We start from the raw sequence: 17,149 nt of genomic DNA, 5'->3' as shown, positions 1-17,149 counted from the left end.
AAAATTATTTGTAATAGCAGCCTAAGAGTGCTGGTTAGCCTGGCGCGGAGTGAAATGCATGCTACAAGCCCTATTACCATACATCCTGGGAGCTGTAGTTAGGATTAATCTGTCAAAGGGGATGGTTTAGTGTTGATGAATATGACATGTGACCATTAACGATGTTGATTTTATCTCCCGAGATTAGCATGATTTACTTCGGATGGATAATAATGTCATTTGCTTGATGCAGTAGATCTGTTTACGAGCTGATTAAATTGTAAGGCCTTGCCTCATTTCATGCTATTTGGTTTACAGCTTCATTACCACAATCACAAAAGCTGGGGAAATGTCCCACATTCCATGTCACAATAAATCACTGCTTCACGTTGCTGGGATGGATTTTAGCAGTTCTGCCCAGCACGGACCTTTCTTGGCTCCCCACTAATCTGTGATCCAGAATACATTAGGGGGATCTTCAGGAACACCGGAATGAGAGGGGGCAGGAATCCTCTTGGATCTTTTAATTGAATGAGATTAAGGAAGTCCTTGAGTAATTAGCTGTAACAAATTACCTTATTATTTAGACAGTGAAGTCACTGTTTTTGTTGCAGGAATGATTACCATAAATACGCAGAAAAGTGACACTCGAGGAACCAGAGGGAAGCGTGGACACAAATTTCATTTTTGCCCTGTGATCCTTTGCTGTAGGAGACAGGCTGTCCGAATATAAGGTGGGCAGAGGATCCTCATCCCGTGCTTCTTCCAAGCGGGGTGGGAGGGGGTGCACACCACACACTCACAGCATGGCCTGCTCAGCACCTCTGGGTGGGAAGTGGCTGGAGTGGAGGGAAGAGAGTGCCTGGTAACATGGGTTAGAATAGAAGTGTGTGAACCAGACCTGCTCACTCGATGCCAACCCTGTGCCCAGACTGACCTGGCAGTAGAGACTCTCCCATCAGTGCATGAGGGAGGGGGGAAGAAAACAGAGATGGAAAAGGCGGGGCCACTTACCCCTTGGAAGACTGGGGAGGCAGATTTAACACAGGCCTGAAATGACTGTCTCCATTTCCAGAATACCTAAGAGGTTTAGAGCGCTTACCACCTGCCAGGTCCTGTTCTCCCCAGTTATGGAACCCTGGGAGGTTGGGACTATTATTCTCATCCTATGTTACAGATGAGGAAACTGAGGCTCAAGGAGCAACATGCCCAAGGTCACACAGCCAGCCAGCTACAGAGCTGGAGTTTGAACCCAGGCAATGGGGGCCTGGAAATGGGCGTGGTACCTATAAGCCACTGAAGCAGGCTCTAATGACTCAGGGTGAGGAGGGCACATTTTCAGGATTTCTGCTTCTGGCTCCAGAATTAAAGCCAGTAACCCTGAATGGGCCCTGTCTGGGAAGGATTTAGGATCAGCAATAATGAGGGGCACTGAGGCCAGGTCTCGAGTGGAAACTTTAGTAAGATTTTGCAGTGAGCAAAATCAAAGAGGATGTGAAACTGCTTCCTCAAGACTCGGCCTTTGGAAATAGAAAGCAATCATTTCAAAGAGCAAAGGTGGCTTCTCTGCATCTCAGCTCAGAATGTCCCTAAGATACCAAGGGATAAAGGGGAAAAATGTGGCCCCTGAAAATTCTGTAGAAGAGGTAATACTGTTTCAAAGCTCCATGCAATTTTACCTCTGAACTTGACACTTGGTCCTCAAGTGCCTGCACCCACTAACAAGAACCCATCATGAGCCCCTTATGGCAGTGACCATACAGACCTCGAATTGCATGATGGCATTCCCTGGAATTATTCAGTGCAGCTGAAATTATAGTTTCTTTATGAAAATCCCACACGATCACTCCAACCTGGAAAGAAATCCAGGCCCTCCAATCTCCATTCTTTCTTTTTCCTGTAATGAAACCCTGATTTGTAATTGATTTTAACAAAATAAAGACTGCATTATCCAGCCTCTCTTGTAGCTAGATGGGTCATGTGACCGAATTCTGGCCAATAAGATGTAAGAGGAACAGCAGTGGCAACTTCTGGGATGTCATGCGTGATTTTTGTTTGCTTGTTTGTTTTTATTTTGTTTTCTTTGAGACAGGGTCTTGCTCTGTTGCCTAGGTTGAAGTGCAGTGGTGCCATCACAGGTCACTGTAGCCTCAACTTCCCAGGATGAAGCAATTCTCCCACTCAACCTCCCCAGTAGCTGGGACTACAGGCACATGCCACCATGCCTGGCTAATTTTTTTTTTGGTAATTTTTATAAAGATGCGATCTCACAATGTTTCCCGGGCTGGTGTCAAACTGCTGGCTTAGAATCCCCCACCTCAGCCTTCCAAAGTTTTGGAATTACAGGCTGAGCCACTGTTCGTGGCCTGGGATGTGTTCCTAAAGGGAAGGGGTACACTTTTCTCTTCTTATTCCTGTTGGCTGAGAGGCAGGTGTGATAGCTGGCACTCATGCAACCAGTATGGACCATGTGAAGAGGATAGTTGAGCAACAAAATAGAAGAACTTTGAGTCTCTGATAACTTTATGAATTTGCCATGCCAATCCTGGGCTGTCTGCCTCCAGATTTCAATTGTGTGTATGTGTGTGTGTGCAGTCGGGGGACAAATGGATAAAGAGAGTTATTTTCATTTTCTGTCACTTGCCACAGAACCTAATTCTTCTTCTTCTTCTTCTCTTTTTTTTTTTTTTTTTGAGACAGAGTCTCCCTTGGTGGCCCAGGCTAGAGTGCAGTGGCATGATCTCTGCTTACTGCAACCTCCGCTTCCTGGGTTCAAGTGATTCTCTCATCTAAGCCTCCCGAGTACCGAGTAGCTGAGACTACATGCATGAGCCACCATGCTCAACTAATTGTTTTTTTCTTTTTTGGTAGAGACAGGGTTTTACCATGTCGACCAGGCTAGTCTCGAACTCTTGACCTCAAGTGATCCATTTGCCTTGGCCTCCCAAAGTGCTGAGGTTATAGGCGTGAGCCACTGCACCCAGCCTACAGAACCCAATTCTAATAAACAAACCCGTAATTCAGTTCAGCCATGAGCCAAAATGATGGTAGTCAAATACTCCCTTGAAGTATGAGGGAGTCATACTTTTTTTTTCTTCATGTTTCAATGGTATGTTTAATTAAACAAATGCTCATGACAGATTTTCACAACAGCAACAAATGTTATTTCACAACATCAAATCTTCCTTACTAAGGAAAAAATGAAAACAACAACAAGGCTGATGGATTTGGATTATTTTTCATGTTTCCTGGAGGTGAAACCAGTGTCCTCACTTGTCCTGTTTCCTCAAGTTGGAGACTATCTGTTTCCATTCTCCTTACCTCCTCTCTGGCTATGTGTCCCCAGAAGGCAGCTTGGATTTTGACAGCAGCAACCTCTTCTTTTTCCTTATCTTCCTCAGAAGAGTCTAAGATGGTGACTGGTGTCTCTTCCTCCTTCCCAGATATCGGGGAGTTTTCTTGTTTAGGATCACATTTCTCAGGTGGTTCTTGCTCCTCGAATGCATGGCTGTTCTAGAAGTGGTCTTCTGCCTGAGTCCCCCATTCTGCTGGATCAAAAGTGGTTTTCTCTCTTTTCTCTAGAAAGCTCTCAAAATATGCTGCTGCAAAAGCTGTATATTATCCAGCTGCTCTCTCAGAATCTCGTGTGTCAGCCCTTCAAGAAGACTCCCAAATCCTTGCAGAATTCAGTAGTGGGTGTTGGAGAATGGAATCGACATCCTCTTGGTAAGAACTGCCTATGGAGCCTCTTCTTTCTCTGAGAGCTGGTGCCACTGGTCCAGTTTACTTCCTCCTCTGACCTCATGTTCTAGGGATGCATGATCTCTCTCTTCCAGGGCAATTCAGGACCAGCACTGTTCAGCCTGCATCCTTCTTTACTGATATCTGCCTTTTTTCCCCTAGGCTTCCCAACACACTGTTCTGGATTCTCTGGTTGAAGGTTCAGCTGTGGCTGCAGCTCTTGACTTGCTCTTGATGTCATGACACTGCGTTGGAAGTCCCAAGGGCCCATGGTCCTCAGCATGTAACCTGGGAGAAGGTTGGGCTTTTACACATGAGTCCTCATGATTTTTCTCAAATGGATTCTTCCCCATCCCAGCACACACCTTGCAACCTCTCGACAGAGCACCCATCCATTTAGGGCTGGGGTAAAACCAGAACTCTCTGAGCAGCAAGCTCTATTCTAGGGTGCTCCTCAGCCCCCATTCCTCCTGATGTCTGCTACAGGTCCAATCCTCTTCCTCTAAGGTTCCAGCTCCTCTTGCCTGAGCTTTCCCCAACTTCTGCTTTCTTTTCTGGAGTTTTCAGACCTCCAGGGTCTCCCAGGGCAGAGGTCATCCCACCTGAGCATGTATTGGTGACTGCAATCTCTGCCCCTCAGACCCCAGCATTTCCTGAGCTCTGTGGGCCGCCCAGTCATACTCTCACCCAGGCAATCTCAGAGTCGTTTTGTGACTCAGCCGCTCAGTCTCCTGGTCACTTAGTCACTCAATCAGCTCTTCGGTAGTTAAATCAACTAACGACTCACATCCCTGGGCCCTTGGCCAGGTGCTCAGATACTTCTCACTCCGCCATTTCATTTGCTATCTGTTCATTGATCAGCCATTCACTGAACATGAATGAGCCAGCCCTGTGCTAAGTTAGTGGGGATAAAGAGACACCAGGTACAAACCCTGTCCTCAATCGGGGGGCTGCCAGTCTGTGTCCATCAGTCATTGGTCTGGCAATCTGTTGGCTGTTTAATTAATCTATTGGTCAATCAGCATGCCAGCTATTTGATCAATGGCCAGACCCTTGCCCTGGCAGGCACTAGTCCTTGTGCTGAACTCTCAGGGTGTGTAGTCATCAGTCCGTTCTTCAAAGGTGATTAGGAGACCTCAAAGCCTCCAGAAGGAGGTGCTCTGGAGCTGTGATGGAAGTTTAGGACCAGTCTGGTTCCTGTGGGGACTGTAAGGCCTGTGGGGCTTGCTCCCAAGGCAGACCTCAGCTCAGGTCCTGGGAGATGTGGGGCAGGGGACACGGTCTGCTCTGTGTGGTGGGTGATCCTGTCTGAGGACATTGAGGGCCCTGGATTCCAGCCCCTCTTTCTCCCTCCCTCCTGGTGATGGTGCAGATAGACACACACACACATGCACATACACACACTGATAATCTCACACATGCACACACAGACTCACACAACACACATAAACCCACGAACTCACATATATGATCGCATACAAATTCACAAACACCAACACACACACTCATACACACTTTTCCATATGGACTCACACAGGCAGAAGCACACACTCATATACACATATAGTGTCACTTGGGCTTGTCCAAAAGTAAGTTTGTCTCCCATCACAGCCAGGCCCCCACAGATAGCCCCATGCCACATTCAGAGATAGGTCAAGTAGCACTCTTACATCAAGACAAGTGCCACATCCTCACTCCTGGCCCCTAGCTGGGTAGCTACCCAGCCAGGCCCCTACTAGGGACACAGCCCTGCAGCCCAGCACCCAAATGATGCACTGGCAATGGAGCCCTGCACACCTCCCCAAAGCCCCCACCTGGTTGGGGGCATGCTGAGTTTGAGGAACCCTGAGTCCCCACACTGGGGCCACATTCCCTCTTGAGCCAGTTTTCCTCTGAGGTCTCGTGTCCCTACAGGACTGGCAATGTCCCTACAGGACACGAGACCTCTGGCCACCTCCCTGTCCTCAGCCCCCTGGGCCTGCCAGTTGATCTCAGAGTCTTCCTCGCTAACCTTCATCCCTCTGCCTCTCCAAGTCTGATGTTCTTCCTCACACAGATACTCAAAGGGAGCTCGGACACCTTTCTGTCCTTGGTGCTAAGACCCCATGCTATCCTCCCAGTTCTCTGCCAGACCACCCCTCTCGAGATGGAGATAGATGAGGGATGGGGAGCTGGGAATGTCCTTTTGAGGGGGTTCCCTATGGGGCCAAGCCAAAGGCAGAGCCTAGGGGAGGGATAAAGAGGTGGCCATCTTAGGGATCCAGAGACCAGCAAGGCAGTGAGCTGAGAACCAGAAACATGGAAAGAGGGACTTGCTATGGCTGGAGAAAGGCCAATCAGGAGACACACAGGACGGTCACCCAGGTCACCCCTCTTCTGTATGGCTGGGATCATTCTCTTGGGATGGGAAAAGGGATTCTGGCCTGTCTCAGTTATCTACTGCTACAAGAAAAAGAGTCTCAAATCAAGGGGCTTAAAAACAAGTCCAACTTTTATTTTATTCACAAATTGGCAATTTAGGTGAGGCTTAGTGGGGAGGGCTCATCTTGCTCCACTCCATTTTGGTCAGCTGGGGCAGCCCAAAGGCTGGGCCAGGAGTTGTCTGAGCCTCATTCACTCACGTGGCTGGCAGTTGACACTGCTGTTGGCTGGGGCTTCAGCTGGGGCTGTTGGCCAGAACACTCCCATGCGGCCTGTCCTGTGGCTGCACGGCTTCCTCACAGCATGATGACTGGGTCCCAGGGGTGCACATGTCCAGAGGAAGCTGTTTCACTGGTTACAATTTAGCCTTGCAAGTCCCATAGCATCACTTCCACTCCAACCACAGGCCTGCCCACCTTCCCAGATTCATGGGGAGGGAACATAGACTCCATCTGTCGAGGAAGGAGTGTCAGCTCCATAGTGTGAGAAGAGTAGATGGGATATATTGGTGGCACCAACGATTGGAAAATACAACTGGCAGAATGACTGCTCTTCATAAGCCTTCCTCATGAGTTTCAGCCTCCACCCTTACTCTAGCTTTCTTCTTCTGTTTTTTTTCTCCTTGGGTACACATCACTCACCCAGGTTTCAGCTTTCTCTTCTCTGTATACAATTCACAAATTTACAGCTCCAGCCCTGACCCAATGCAGGCATCAGAAACTCAAGCCATATAAAACTCTACCTCCCTACCAAAGCCTGCTCTCCCTCTAGAATTTCTTCCGAGTACCCAGGCATGGGTTCTACTCCATCCATTCCCCCATTTCCCCTGATACATGGAAAAATGAGAGACTGGAGATGAAGCCAGAACTACATTTTACAGCCTCTCTTGAAGCTGGGTGTAGCCATGTGACTATAAGCAACTTCTTTCTCACCTGTTTGAAAGGACACTGTGCACTTCTTCCTCCCTCTACCCTTCTGTGACTGGAATATACCCAGATTTGATCACAAGAATGAGCACAATATCCTAGGGGACAAAGGAGCTCCAAGATGGAAAGAACCTGGGCCCCTGAATGACATCATGAAGCAAAGTAGCCACGGAGACCATTACCTGAGAGAGAAACTTCTTTCTAAGTCCCTGTATTTGTTTTACCATTGCGTAGCCCAATACCTGAGTCTAAAGACCTCAGGATCTTCTTTGCCCTCCTGCTGTCCATTCTAGTTCAGCCATTCACCAGGTACAGTCCATTCATTCTACCTTCTCCCTGCCCCCTCCTTGCTGTGCCTGTCCTGCAGCTTCTCCCTTGCTTCCAGCTCTCACTTTCTCCTTCTTAACTACAAGACCTCCACATTGGTTTCTTTATATCCAGTCTCTCATTGTCCCATCCCATAATGTTCTTCCTCTGCTCAAAGACCTCCAATGGCTCCCTATTGCTTATTGAAGAACAAGACACCATCTTTCCTGCTTCCATCCCTTTGATCCTGCTGGTCCTTCCTCCTGGATCCCCAAATCTGCCATTTTCTAGCCATCAAATGCCTACTCACCATCCAAGCCCAGATCAAGTGCTGTCTCCTCCCTGATGACTTTCACGTGTTCCTATTGGAGTTCATCCTGGGCCTCCACTGATTATATCCCTCATCACAGCCCGCCTTAAGGCAACAATTGTCTCTATGGCCCACTAGACTGGACAGTAAGTTATTTGAGGGCAGAGACCATGTCCCGGTCATCTTCCCATTGCCTCCATGCCTAAGATAATGTTGTGTATGCAGTAGGTGCTCAATATGTGCTTGCCAGTGAATACTCACTTTCCATGGCTGGAGGCTCACAACTCTGTCTGGGCACTGTTCTTGCCGCAGGTGATCAGGGTTGTCTTCCCTCTGGCCTTGAGGGCTTCCTCAGAGAATCCCGGAGTAACTGAGGGGTGCTGCCCTCCTCACACTTCCCTGGGGCCTGGGGAAGGAGCAGCTGTGAACATTCTGTTTGCTCTGAGTGCAGACGCTGTGAGTGGAAGTGCACAGGTTTTATTGGCAAGGGCTTTAGAATGAGACAGAGCCAGCTTTGAATTTCAGCCCCACCACTTTTTAGCCGTGGGACTTCAGGCATATTGCTTAACCTCTCTAAGACTCAGTTTTCTCTTTTGTAACATGAGTTTACTGTAGCTACTTATCTCCTAGAGGTCTTGTGAGGACATAAAAAGATAATATAGAGAAAGCACTACATATAGTATTTGGCACAAATAAAGTGCTCACTAAATGGTATCAATAATCATAATTCCAATTTCTTTCCTGATACTCTGTCTGGTAAGAGTGGATCAGGGCATGTTTCACACTAGGCCTGGTCCACTGGAATCCTTGCTGTCAGATGGAGGTTTCCCTATGGACAAGGGTCAGATGATGTGCCTTGTCACAACTGAGTTGAGTTAGAGCTGGGTTTTGCTAGGTGCCCCCAGAAGGTGGAGGAGAGGGAGCAGGGCTGGTGTCCAGTGGGGTGAGGGTGAGGGGCTGGCTGTTTGCTAACCCCAAAGTGGCTGGGTTAAACCAGATCTACTGGCAGGTGCCTATAGCCAAGGGTACAATGTCAGGGGTAAGATATGGCAGACTTCAGGGGCTTCCAGGCAGTCAAGGGCTCTCTGCATCAGATGGGCTGCCAGAATCATCCCACAGTTCTCAGTTTCCTCTGGTGTAAAGGATCTGGATCTATGTGGGAGAAGGGGTCCAGGACCCCACATGAGCAGGCTTGGTTTCCAGCAGAGGAGAGGTACTGAGGGCAGTTGGAAGTGGCCCACATACAGTGGCGTCAGAGAGAAAGATTACACTCACCCTCAATATACCACACGCTAATCCTAAGGACAGCAGACCGTGTCCAAGTCCTCCTCACTGGCAGGGAGGGGCCATGATTCGGGGCCTGGACAGCTGGATCTGCAGGTTGCAGTCATTTGTACTAGAACAGGTAGGGCCAGTGGTGAACTGGTAAATGGTGAACAAACAGTTCTTTGGTGTTGGGAAAACTTTCATTTATAGCACTTGCCCATTGCTGTGGTGTAAATACTCCTACTATGGCTGATTTCAAGCTACTAACATAAACATCACTGAGTGATGAGTTGGGAAAAATGTGCACAGAGAGCTGTTGGGAGCCAGTAGGAGCTGATTCCAGCACACCACTGGGTGGGGTCTGACACCTGCATTTGGGGAGAAAGGCAGATATCTGTGACTTCAGTGTACAGAGAAGTAAAGGTCACTATGCAGTGTAGCAAACAGTGAAAGGCACAAGAATAATAGACCCTGGAGCCTAATACCTATAACAAATCCCTGCTCTGCTACTTCTTGGTTGTGTGGTTTTGGGCAAGTCACTTTGCCTCTCTGTGCCTCAGTTTCCCCATCCATAAAGTGGGGCTAATGGTAGTGCCTCCTTTGTAGAGTTCCAGTGAGGTTGCACAAGTGTACACTGGGCTGTGGTGAGTTGACAGAAATGTTATTTATTACAGTTGATCACACAGAGTAGTTGGAATGTCCCATTGGTCAGAATAATTTAGAAAGGAAAACCCAGAGGCCCTCAGGGCATGTCCAAAGGCCTTGCTTTTTTATCTTTAAAATTGGATTTCCTTCAAGGTCAAGGATTTAAAATCTGCAGGCCCATGAACTACTTGAAATTAAGTTTCCCACATTGAGCATGTGGACTCGTTTCTTTGAAGAGGGCCCACAGCTTTCATTAATTGTCAAAAAAAGGTTGTGGTTTCTGCATCCTTCCCTCAACCCACAAAAGGCTTAAGAACTGCTGATGTGGATGGAACGTGTAGAATTCCCACACCCTAGGAATTGCCTAATTGCCCCGGAAGGGTTTTGGAGGAGAGGAGATGTTTGTAAAGTATATGAAAGAAAAATGGCAGAGATGGAGAGACACAGAGAGTCAGCCGAGAACTCTGAGATGTCTCTTCCTTGTTGAGACCTAAGGCTGGAGGAAACTTCCAGCAACAGGACAACCAAAAGGCTCACATTCATGCTCAGTGCCTCTCCTGGTTCCTGCATTCTCCTTACTCCCTCTAGTTTCCCAGGGGCCTCCTCTCCTCTTCTGCAAGTCTCCCTCTCCTCCCAGTGCCCTCTTGGACCCAGCATAGGTATCCCCTGGGCCACCTCTTTGTAGGTGCATAGAGGCAGGGTTAAAAGTAACTCACATGGGCCAGGTGCAGCGGCTCATTCTGTAATCCCAGCACTTTGGGAGGCTGAGGTGGGCAGATCACTTGAGATCAGGAGTTAGAGACCGGCCTGGCCAACATGGTGAAACCGCGTCTCTACTAAAAGTACAAAAATTAGCTGGATGTGGTGGCACATGCCTATCATCCCAGCTGCTCAGGAGGCTAAAGCAGGAGAATCGCTGGAACCTGGGAGGAGGAGGTTGCAGTGAGCTGAGATTGTGCCACTGCACTCCAGCCTGGGTGACAAAACGAGACTCCGTCTCAAACAAACAAAACAAAACAAAACTCGCTCACCTGTTGTTATGATTCAGTGGCACCATTTGTCTTCTTTATGGTTGGATTTTGTTTCTTTCAGGTTTCTGTAGTTACACAATAATTATTTAAGGCAGGGTCTGCCTCCGTTTTGGGTTGGAGGCTGTATTCAGTTTTTTTTTTTTTTTAAATCAGTAACATGGAAGCAGGTGGCAGATAGGTTTAATATGCTTCCGCCTTTCCACCCAGCAGCTTTGATTTTCTCCTTTTTTCTTATTCCTCTTTATTTCCATCTCCCTTTCCCGGTATTATTCTTCTACTTCCTCCCCTCCTCCTCCTCTTCCTTTTTCTCCTCTTTCTTCTTCCCTCCTTCCCCTCCTCTTCCTCCTTCTCCTTCTTCTCCTCCTTCTCCTCCTTCTTCTCCTTCTTCTCCTGCTTCTCCTCCTCCTTCTCCTCTTCCTCCTCAGGGCCAATCCTACTCTACATCATTGCATTGTACATTGATAGGCACCTAAAATTTAACTGAATTGCACCAACTCTGAATTACAACTCTGAGGGCTTCTCCAGCAGCACCCCTGCCCACTTTATCAACAAGAATTTGTGTCTAAAAGACAGAAGTCACCATGCTGTGACCCACTGAAGGTGGGCAACAAGAAGAGGGCTCTCTCTTGACTCTGGCTCTGGGTGATCCCACTCGTGGGGTGCAGGGGAGTCTGCCAATAGTCTATTTCTACTCCTGCCCCTCTTAGTAACAAAGCCCTTTGTGTTAGTCAGCTTGGGCCGCCAGACAAAATACCACAGACTGATAAGCTTAAACAACAGAAATTTATTCTCACAGTTCTGGACGCTAGAAGTCCAAGATCAAGGTGCCAGCTGATTCTGTTTCTGGTGAGGGCTCTCTTCCTGGCTTTTAGATGGCTACCTTCTTACATGGCCTTTCTTCTGTGCATTGGTTGGGGGTGGGAGGTTGGTGGTATCTCTTCCTTTTCTTAGAAGGCCACAAATCCTCCCAGATTAGGTTCTACCTTTATGACCTCATTTAACTTTACCTTCTCAACAGCCCTATTTCCAAATACAGTTATACTGGGGTGTAGACCTTCAAATGAATTTTTTTGGGGACACACTTCAGTCCATAGCAGCCTTGAGTTTATCTGAGGTGGCAGTGTACCCAACTAAACATGACATTTCCCAGCCTCTCTTACAGCTATGTGTGGCCAAGTGACTCAACTCTACACAATGAGGTGCAGGCTGAGGAGCGGTGTGGCTTCCAGGAAGACCCATTCAAAGGGAGAGGGTCCGTTTTACCTCTTGTTCCTTTTCCTGTGGTTTAGAATGAGCTGATGGTGCCTGAGCTCAAGCAGCCATCTCAGACTCAGAGATGACATAAGGATGAAAGCTTCCTGGACTGGCAGAGCTGAAGATAGAAGGACCCTGGGTTCCTGGTGACCGAGGGCTCCCCCCAGCCTGGACTGCCCACCTCCAGTCTGGGAGATTATCTGTCTTCCATAAGCCACTATTTGGGAGTCTTTGTTATTGTCAGCAAATGCTATTTCCAGCTGATGCATGGAAGCTTACCTGGCTCTGAGTTTTGAGCTTCAGGTAAAGACATTCAAAGTTCCTCTAAGGCCACTGCTACTTTTCCTCCTACCCTCCCTTCTTTGGAAGCATAATTTTATCCAAGGAATGCCCGATTCATGCACATTTGTCCTCCCTTTGTTTTTTTTTCTTTCCTCTGCTTTCTCCTCTCTCCCTCCCTCTCTTCTTTCCTTTCTTTCCCTTCCCTCCTTCTAATTTATTGAACACCCACTATGTACCAGGTACCATGCTAGCTGCCATGATTAGAAGTAGGTATAGGAGATAATCCCTTCTCCCCAGGAACCCAGAATCCAGGCTTTCTGGACAACATAAAGAGAATATGATGGCAGGATACAGCAAAGGAAAGGGCATTAAATCTGATAAAAAGGGCCTGGGGGGTCCCAGAAGGAGGTCACACTTGGCCTGAGATCTAAAGTAGAACTTTTGTGTCGCTGGTAATAAGGAAAAGAGGGTGGAGGACAAAATCCCAGGCACAATGACCAGCACAGTGTTACTTTATTCAGCTTCATCACCTGTAAAATGGGGACAGTAATAGTAACATGAATAAGTGAATGCATGTACTAATAAGTGTGCAGTTCATGCTACTTTTTAATTTTATTCTTGTTGGCAATGTGCTGTTCACCCTGGTAGGCACAGCCCTGTATCAGTTTTGGAGACAAGCTTCACAGAGGACATGTGACTTACTTGTCCATGGTCACACAACTATAAAGAGGCACTGCTCAAAACCAAGTGTCCTGGTCCCTGGTACAGTGGCCTTTGTATCTCTACCCTCTGCCTTTGCATTAAGTGCTGAGGGAACGTAAAGTGAGGGAAAGATCAGTGTGTGGTGGGGGAAAAATCTAGAGGGCTTCCTGGAAGAGGAGAGTATTGAGAGCGTTTTGGTAGAAATGGAAAAAGGAAGGTATTCCAGGGAAGGAGTGTATGATGGGTGTCATCCACCAGGGTGTTAGAGGATGGGCTGGGGGGCTAGCTGGCTTGCAGAGGATTTGGACTCTGAAGATTGGTCAGACACGAGGTAGATCAGGCAAACAGAGGCAAGATCAGAGGATGAACCATGATTACAGGTACCCTGATGGCCAGGTAGTGGAGTGAAGCTCTAAGACAGTGGGTCACAGGGAGCCAGTGGAAGTTCTTGAGCAAGAGGGCTGGTCAAAATGAAATGAGACTTTGGGGAGAAAGGAAAGAAAGAAACCAACTTGTCTTTACTAAGAACCAGTATGAAATAGGCAGGAGGTTAGCCATTTTCAAATTTATTACTTAATTTGAGCCTCACTATAGCGCTATTAGTTTGGTATCAGTGTCCCTATTTCATAGATGTGAAAACTGAGGTCAAGAGAGACTTACCCTTAGATATGAGTCAGTGGTGGAGCTAAAAGTTAGGTTAGACTGAACCTAAATCTGTGCTTTTTCCACTGCACCATGTGGCTTTATGCTGGTCTCACTCTAGGAATATCTGTTGTACTGTGAGTGTCCCAACTAAGGCATTTCCTAGCCAGGGCTCAAGTCTTTTAATAGCCCAGATATCCCCTGGGCTCACTCTGGGTCACACTGGGCACAGAGGCCTTAATACCCTTGGGACTTCTGGGGACTCCCAGCACCAGGTAGGATTAAATGCTTGGCTTCCAGGTCTGACAGAAGTAGGTTCAAATCCAGCTATACTGTGCATGAAATGGAGAGCAATATGCTTTAGCTCACCGAGCCTCAACCCAGGTGGGACAGCGGAATGAGCCCTGGATTGGGAGCCAGTCCAAGCATAGGTTGAAACCATAGCTGGAAGTGACAAGCACTGAGGAGGTGAAATGGTGTCTTTATTATTTCAAAATAGAGTTGGAGGGGGTAGCGAGGAAATATGGTTGCCCATGAGCTGCTCATTGCTGAGGCTGGGTGATGGGTTTATGGGGGTCCATTACACCATTCATTCTACTGCTCTGAAAATCTCCATTAATAAATAGACTGGGCACAGTGGCTCACGCCTGTAATCCCAGCACTTTAAGAGGCTGAGGTGGGCGGATAACTTGAGGTCAGGAGTTTGAGACCAGCCTGACCAACATGGTGAAACCCTGTCTCTACTAAAAATACAAAAAATTTAGCTGGGCATGGTGGTGCATGCCTGTAATTTCAGCTACTCAGGAGACTGAGGTGGGAGAATTACTTGAACCCGGGAGACGGAGGTTGCAATGAGCTGAGATCAAGCCACTGCACTCCAGCCTGGGCAACAGAGTGAGACTCTGTCTCAAAAAAATAAAATTAAATTAAAAAAGAAAAAGAAAAAAGAAAATCTCCATTAAAAAATAAAATAATAACAAAAATAACACCAAAAACCTTTTTGAAAACCCAGCTATGTTCACCACACCCTCCCCTAGCTGGAACAGCATCTCTGGTTCCCAGGTACTGTTCTGTTTTAAAACATCATCAGGCAAGAGCAGCCAAGGTGAGAATCCCTGCTTATAGCCATCTCTCACTAGCTGTGTGACCTTAAACCAGTGTCTTTCCCCTGCTGAGCCTGTTTCCTCATCTGAAAAACGAGGTGAAGATGATTTTAAGTTCAAGGGTACAAGTGCAGGTTTGTTACATGGGTAAACTTGTGTCATGGAGGTGTGTTGTACAGATTATTTCATCACCCAGGTATTAAGTCTCATAATGGGGTGAAGATTCTAATGACCTCATGGAACTGTTGTGAAGTTTAAGTGGGATGATATAGGATCCCATGGGTTGGGCATAGCCCCTGACAGATGTGAGCAGATCAGCCTAGGTTTTCCAGTCACTCCAAGCACCACCAGGCCGCTAGCGGCATTCCGTGAGGAACCCTAAGACAATATGTGCAGCAGAGGCCAGCAGATGACCTGGCAGGGGATGGGTCCCACCTTCTGGGCAACTTTCCCGAGTTTTCTGCGGAAGTACTATGCGCTCACCGATTGCGCCGCTGGAGCTCCAGCTTTATGAGTTTTCTAAAGCACGAGAAGTTCATCATCTAGTGAGGCTTTTTTATCTGCCTTTCCTCACTGCTTAAAGACCAAGCCCACATCTTTCCTTCTTCTGTCTGCTGTCGGAGCATAAGTGTGTGCCACACGTAACCAGGTGTGCCAGAGTCAGAGCAGGGGTGTGGCTTCTGTGGAAGTAGGAGTGAAAGTGTGCAAACATGTGAGTGTGTTGACAGGCATCCGCATTTGTGTTAGTTGTGCTTACTCAGAGGTCCACAGGCTTGTGGCAGATTTCAGAAGCTGGTCCTTCTTCGGCAGCTCTCTCCGAGGCACACCTCCCTGATTTGCATCTATGCGGAGTTACCCAGCACCAGGACACCAGGGTCACTCAGTGTCACCACCAGAGGGACAGGTAGGGGGATAAGATTGGATGGTGGGGGAAAGGCCTGAACTTTATCCACCAGCCCTGCCACTGGTCTCCAGGACTTAGCCTCTGTTTCTCAAACTGTCACGAATGAGTAAAGCCCTTGGCAAGGGATAGGCGTTAGGAAATAATCAGTGAAGGAGGGAGTGAATGAATGCAGGCCTGTGTGGGGACTGCTTCAGCATGGCAGACAAGGTAACGTGTCAGAGCCTTGAGGGTGGGAGGTCCCCAGGTTGGGAAGGGACTGACACCTGGGTCAGTCCTCCGGACAGGAAGAGAGAGCCAGGAGGAAACAAGGGCAGAAGCCGGAGAGGGTGGAGAAGAGCAGGGAAGACGGTTCGCAGCAGGAGAAAAGAGGCGGGGAGCCACAGGGAGGGGCCTCCTGGACACTGCTTCTAAAGCCACGCGAAAGTGGAAGCGCGGGGCCTCGGGATGCCCACTCAGCCGGCTGCCAGCGCGCTAGCTGGGGTTGCAGGGCTCCTTCCTGCTCCGCCGGGCTCTGCAGCGCCGCCTGGTGGACACGTGGCGCTCCGCCCGGGCTCCAGCCGCCCGCCTGCACGCCTGGGATCCCGCCGCTGCTCGGGAGAAAGCTGGAGAGAGTCGTGGGGCGCGCATTGGGGAGGGGCATTTGTCCCTCCGAAGAGGCTCGCACCTCGGCCTGGACGCGCAGCACATACTGGCACCCACCCTTCACTTACCGGGCGCCCGGGGTGACTCGGATCCGTCCAACACGTCGGGGAATCCTTTCTGTCCTCACCCCCGGGCGCCCCAGCACCGGAACGCTGTGCCTCTGTGTAGCTGCTCTCGGAAGGGCTCTCATCAAACTTTTAAGGGACGTTGGTTTTGGGTTGTGTTGATAAAATACCAAGAAGCATGAAGGCACGAACGTCCCGGGTTCGTCTCCCTGCCGGTCCCAGGCCTGAATCCCAGGGTGCGGGAATGTCTAGGTCCTTCCCAGCCGGCAAGGTGTGGTGGCTCAGGGACCCCTGTCCGAGGACGCTAGGGAAAAGAGGCACAGCTTGTGGGTCGCAGTGGCCAGGAGCGAGTGGCTGTTGCTGGTGAGAGGGTGGTAGATGCCTGGCTTTCAGGTCCCCAGCAGTGGGCACTGGAGCGTGGGACCCCTGCTGCAGCACCGCCACGATCGCCCGCTCTCCCACCTGCAGGGCGGGGGATGTCTGTCCGAGAGGCCGGGTTGACTGACAAGCCCTCCGGCCAGGATTCTCAAGGAACCAGGCCCAGCCCAGCTTCTCTCGGCGGGACCAGAGTGGGAGCTGGGCTGCGGCGTCTGAGGACGCTGCGGGCCAGGGGTCCTCTTCCGTGCCAGCTCCGTTTCCCAGGGTCTCGCAACGTCCGGACATCAGGGTCGGGGGTGCAGAGACGGCAGCGGAGCCAGAGTCCCCACCAAGTCAGTTCCAGGCAGCAGCACGCGCGCTCCCCGCAGCATCCGGGAGGCCGCTGAGGGTGGCTTTGCATGCAACCCGGGTAAAGGCCCTGCAGCCGTGAGGCTGGCCCTAGGAGGAGGGTGGAAAATCTCAAAGTCACCAACCCCGGTGCAAATGGCGGCAGGGGCCGCGGGCTGTGCGACACAGGCGAGAGGCCAAAGGCTGACTCCGCGCGGCCGTGAG

At 49.3% G+C, this 17,149-nt stretch overlaps 1 pseudogene; it reads right to left on the bottom strand.

The window, feature by feature from the left end:
* Positions 1–3,211: 3,211 nt before the first annotated feature.
* Positions 3,212–3,698, bottom strand: LOC100425733 (sperm surface protein Sp17 pseudogene; annotated as a pseudogene).
* Positions 3,699–17,149: the final 13,451 nt, after the last annotated feature.

Source organism: Macaca mulatta, chromosome 9, assembly GCF_049350105.2.
Source record: "Macaca mulatta isolate MMU2019108-1 chromosome 9, T2T-MMU8v2.0, whole genome shotgun sequence".
Taxonomy (NCBI): domain Eukaryota; kingdom Metazoa; phylum Chordata; class Mammalia; order Primates; family Cercopithecidae; genus Macaca; species Macaca mulatta.
Note: the sequence above shows the minus strand (reverse complement) of the source record. Positions and strands in the feature narration are given on the sequence as shown.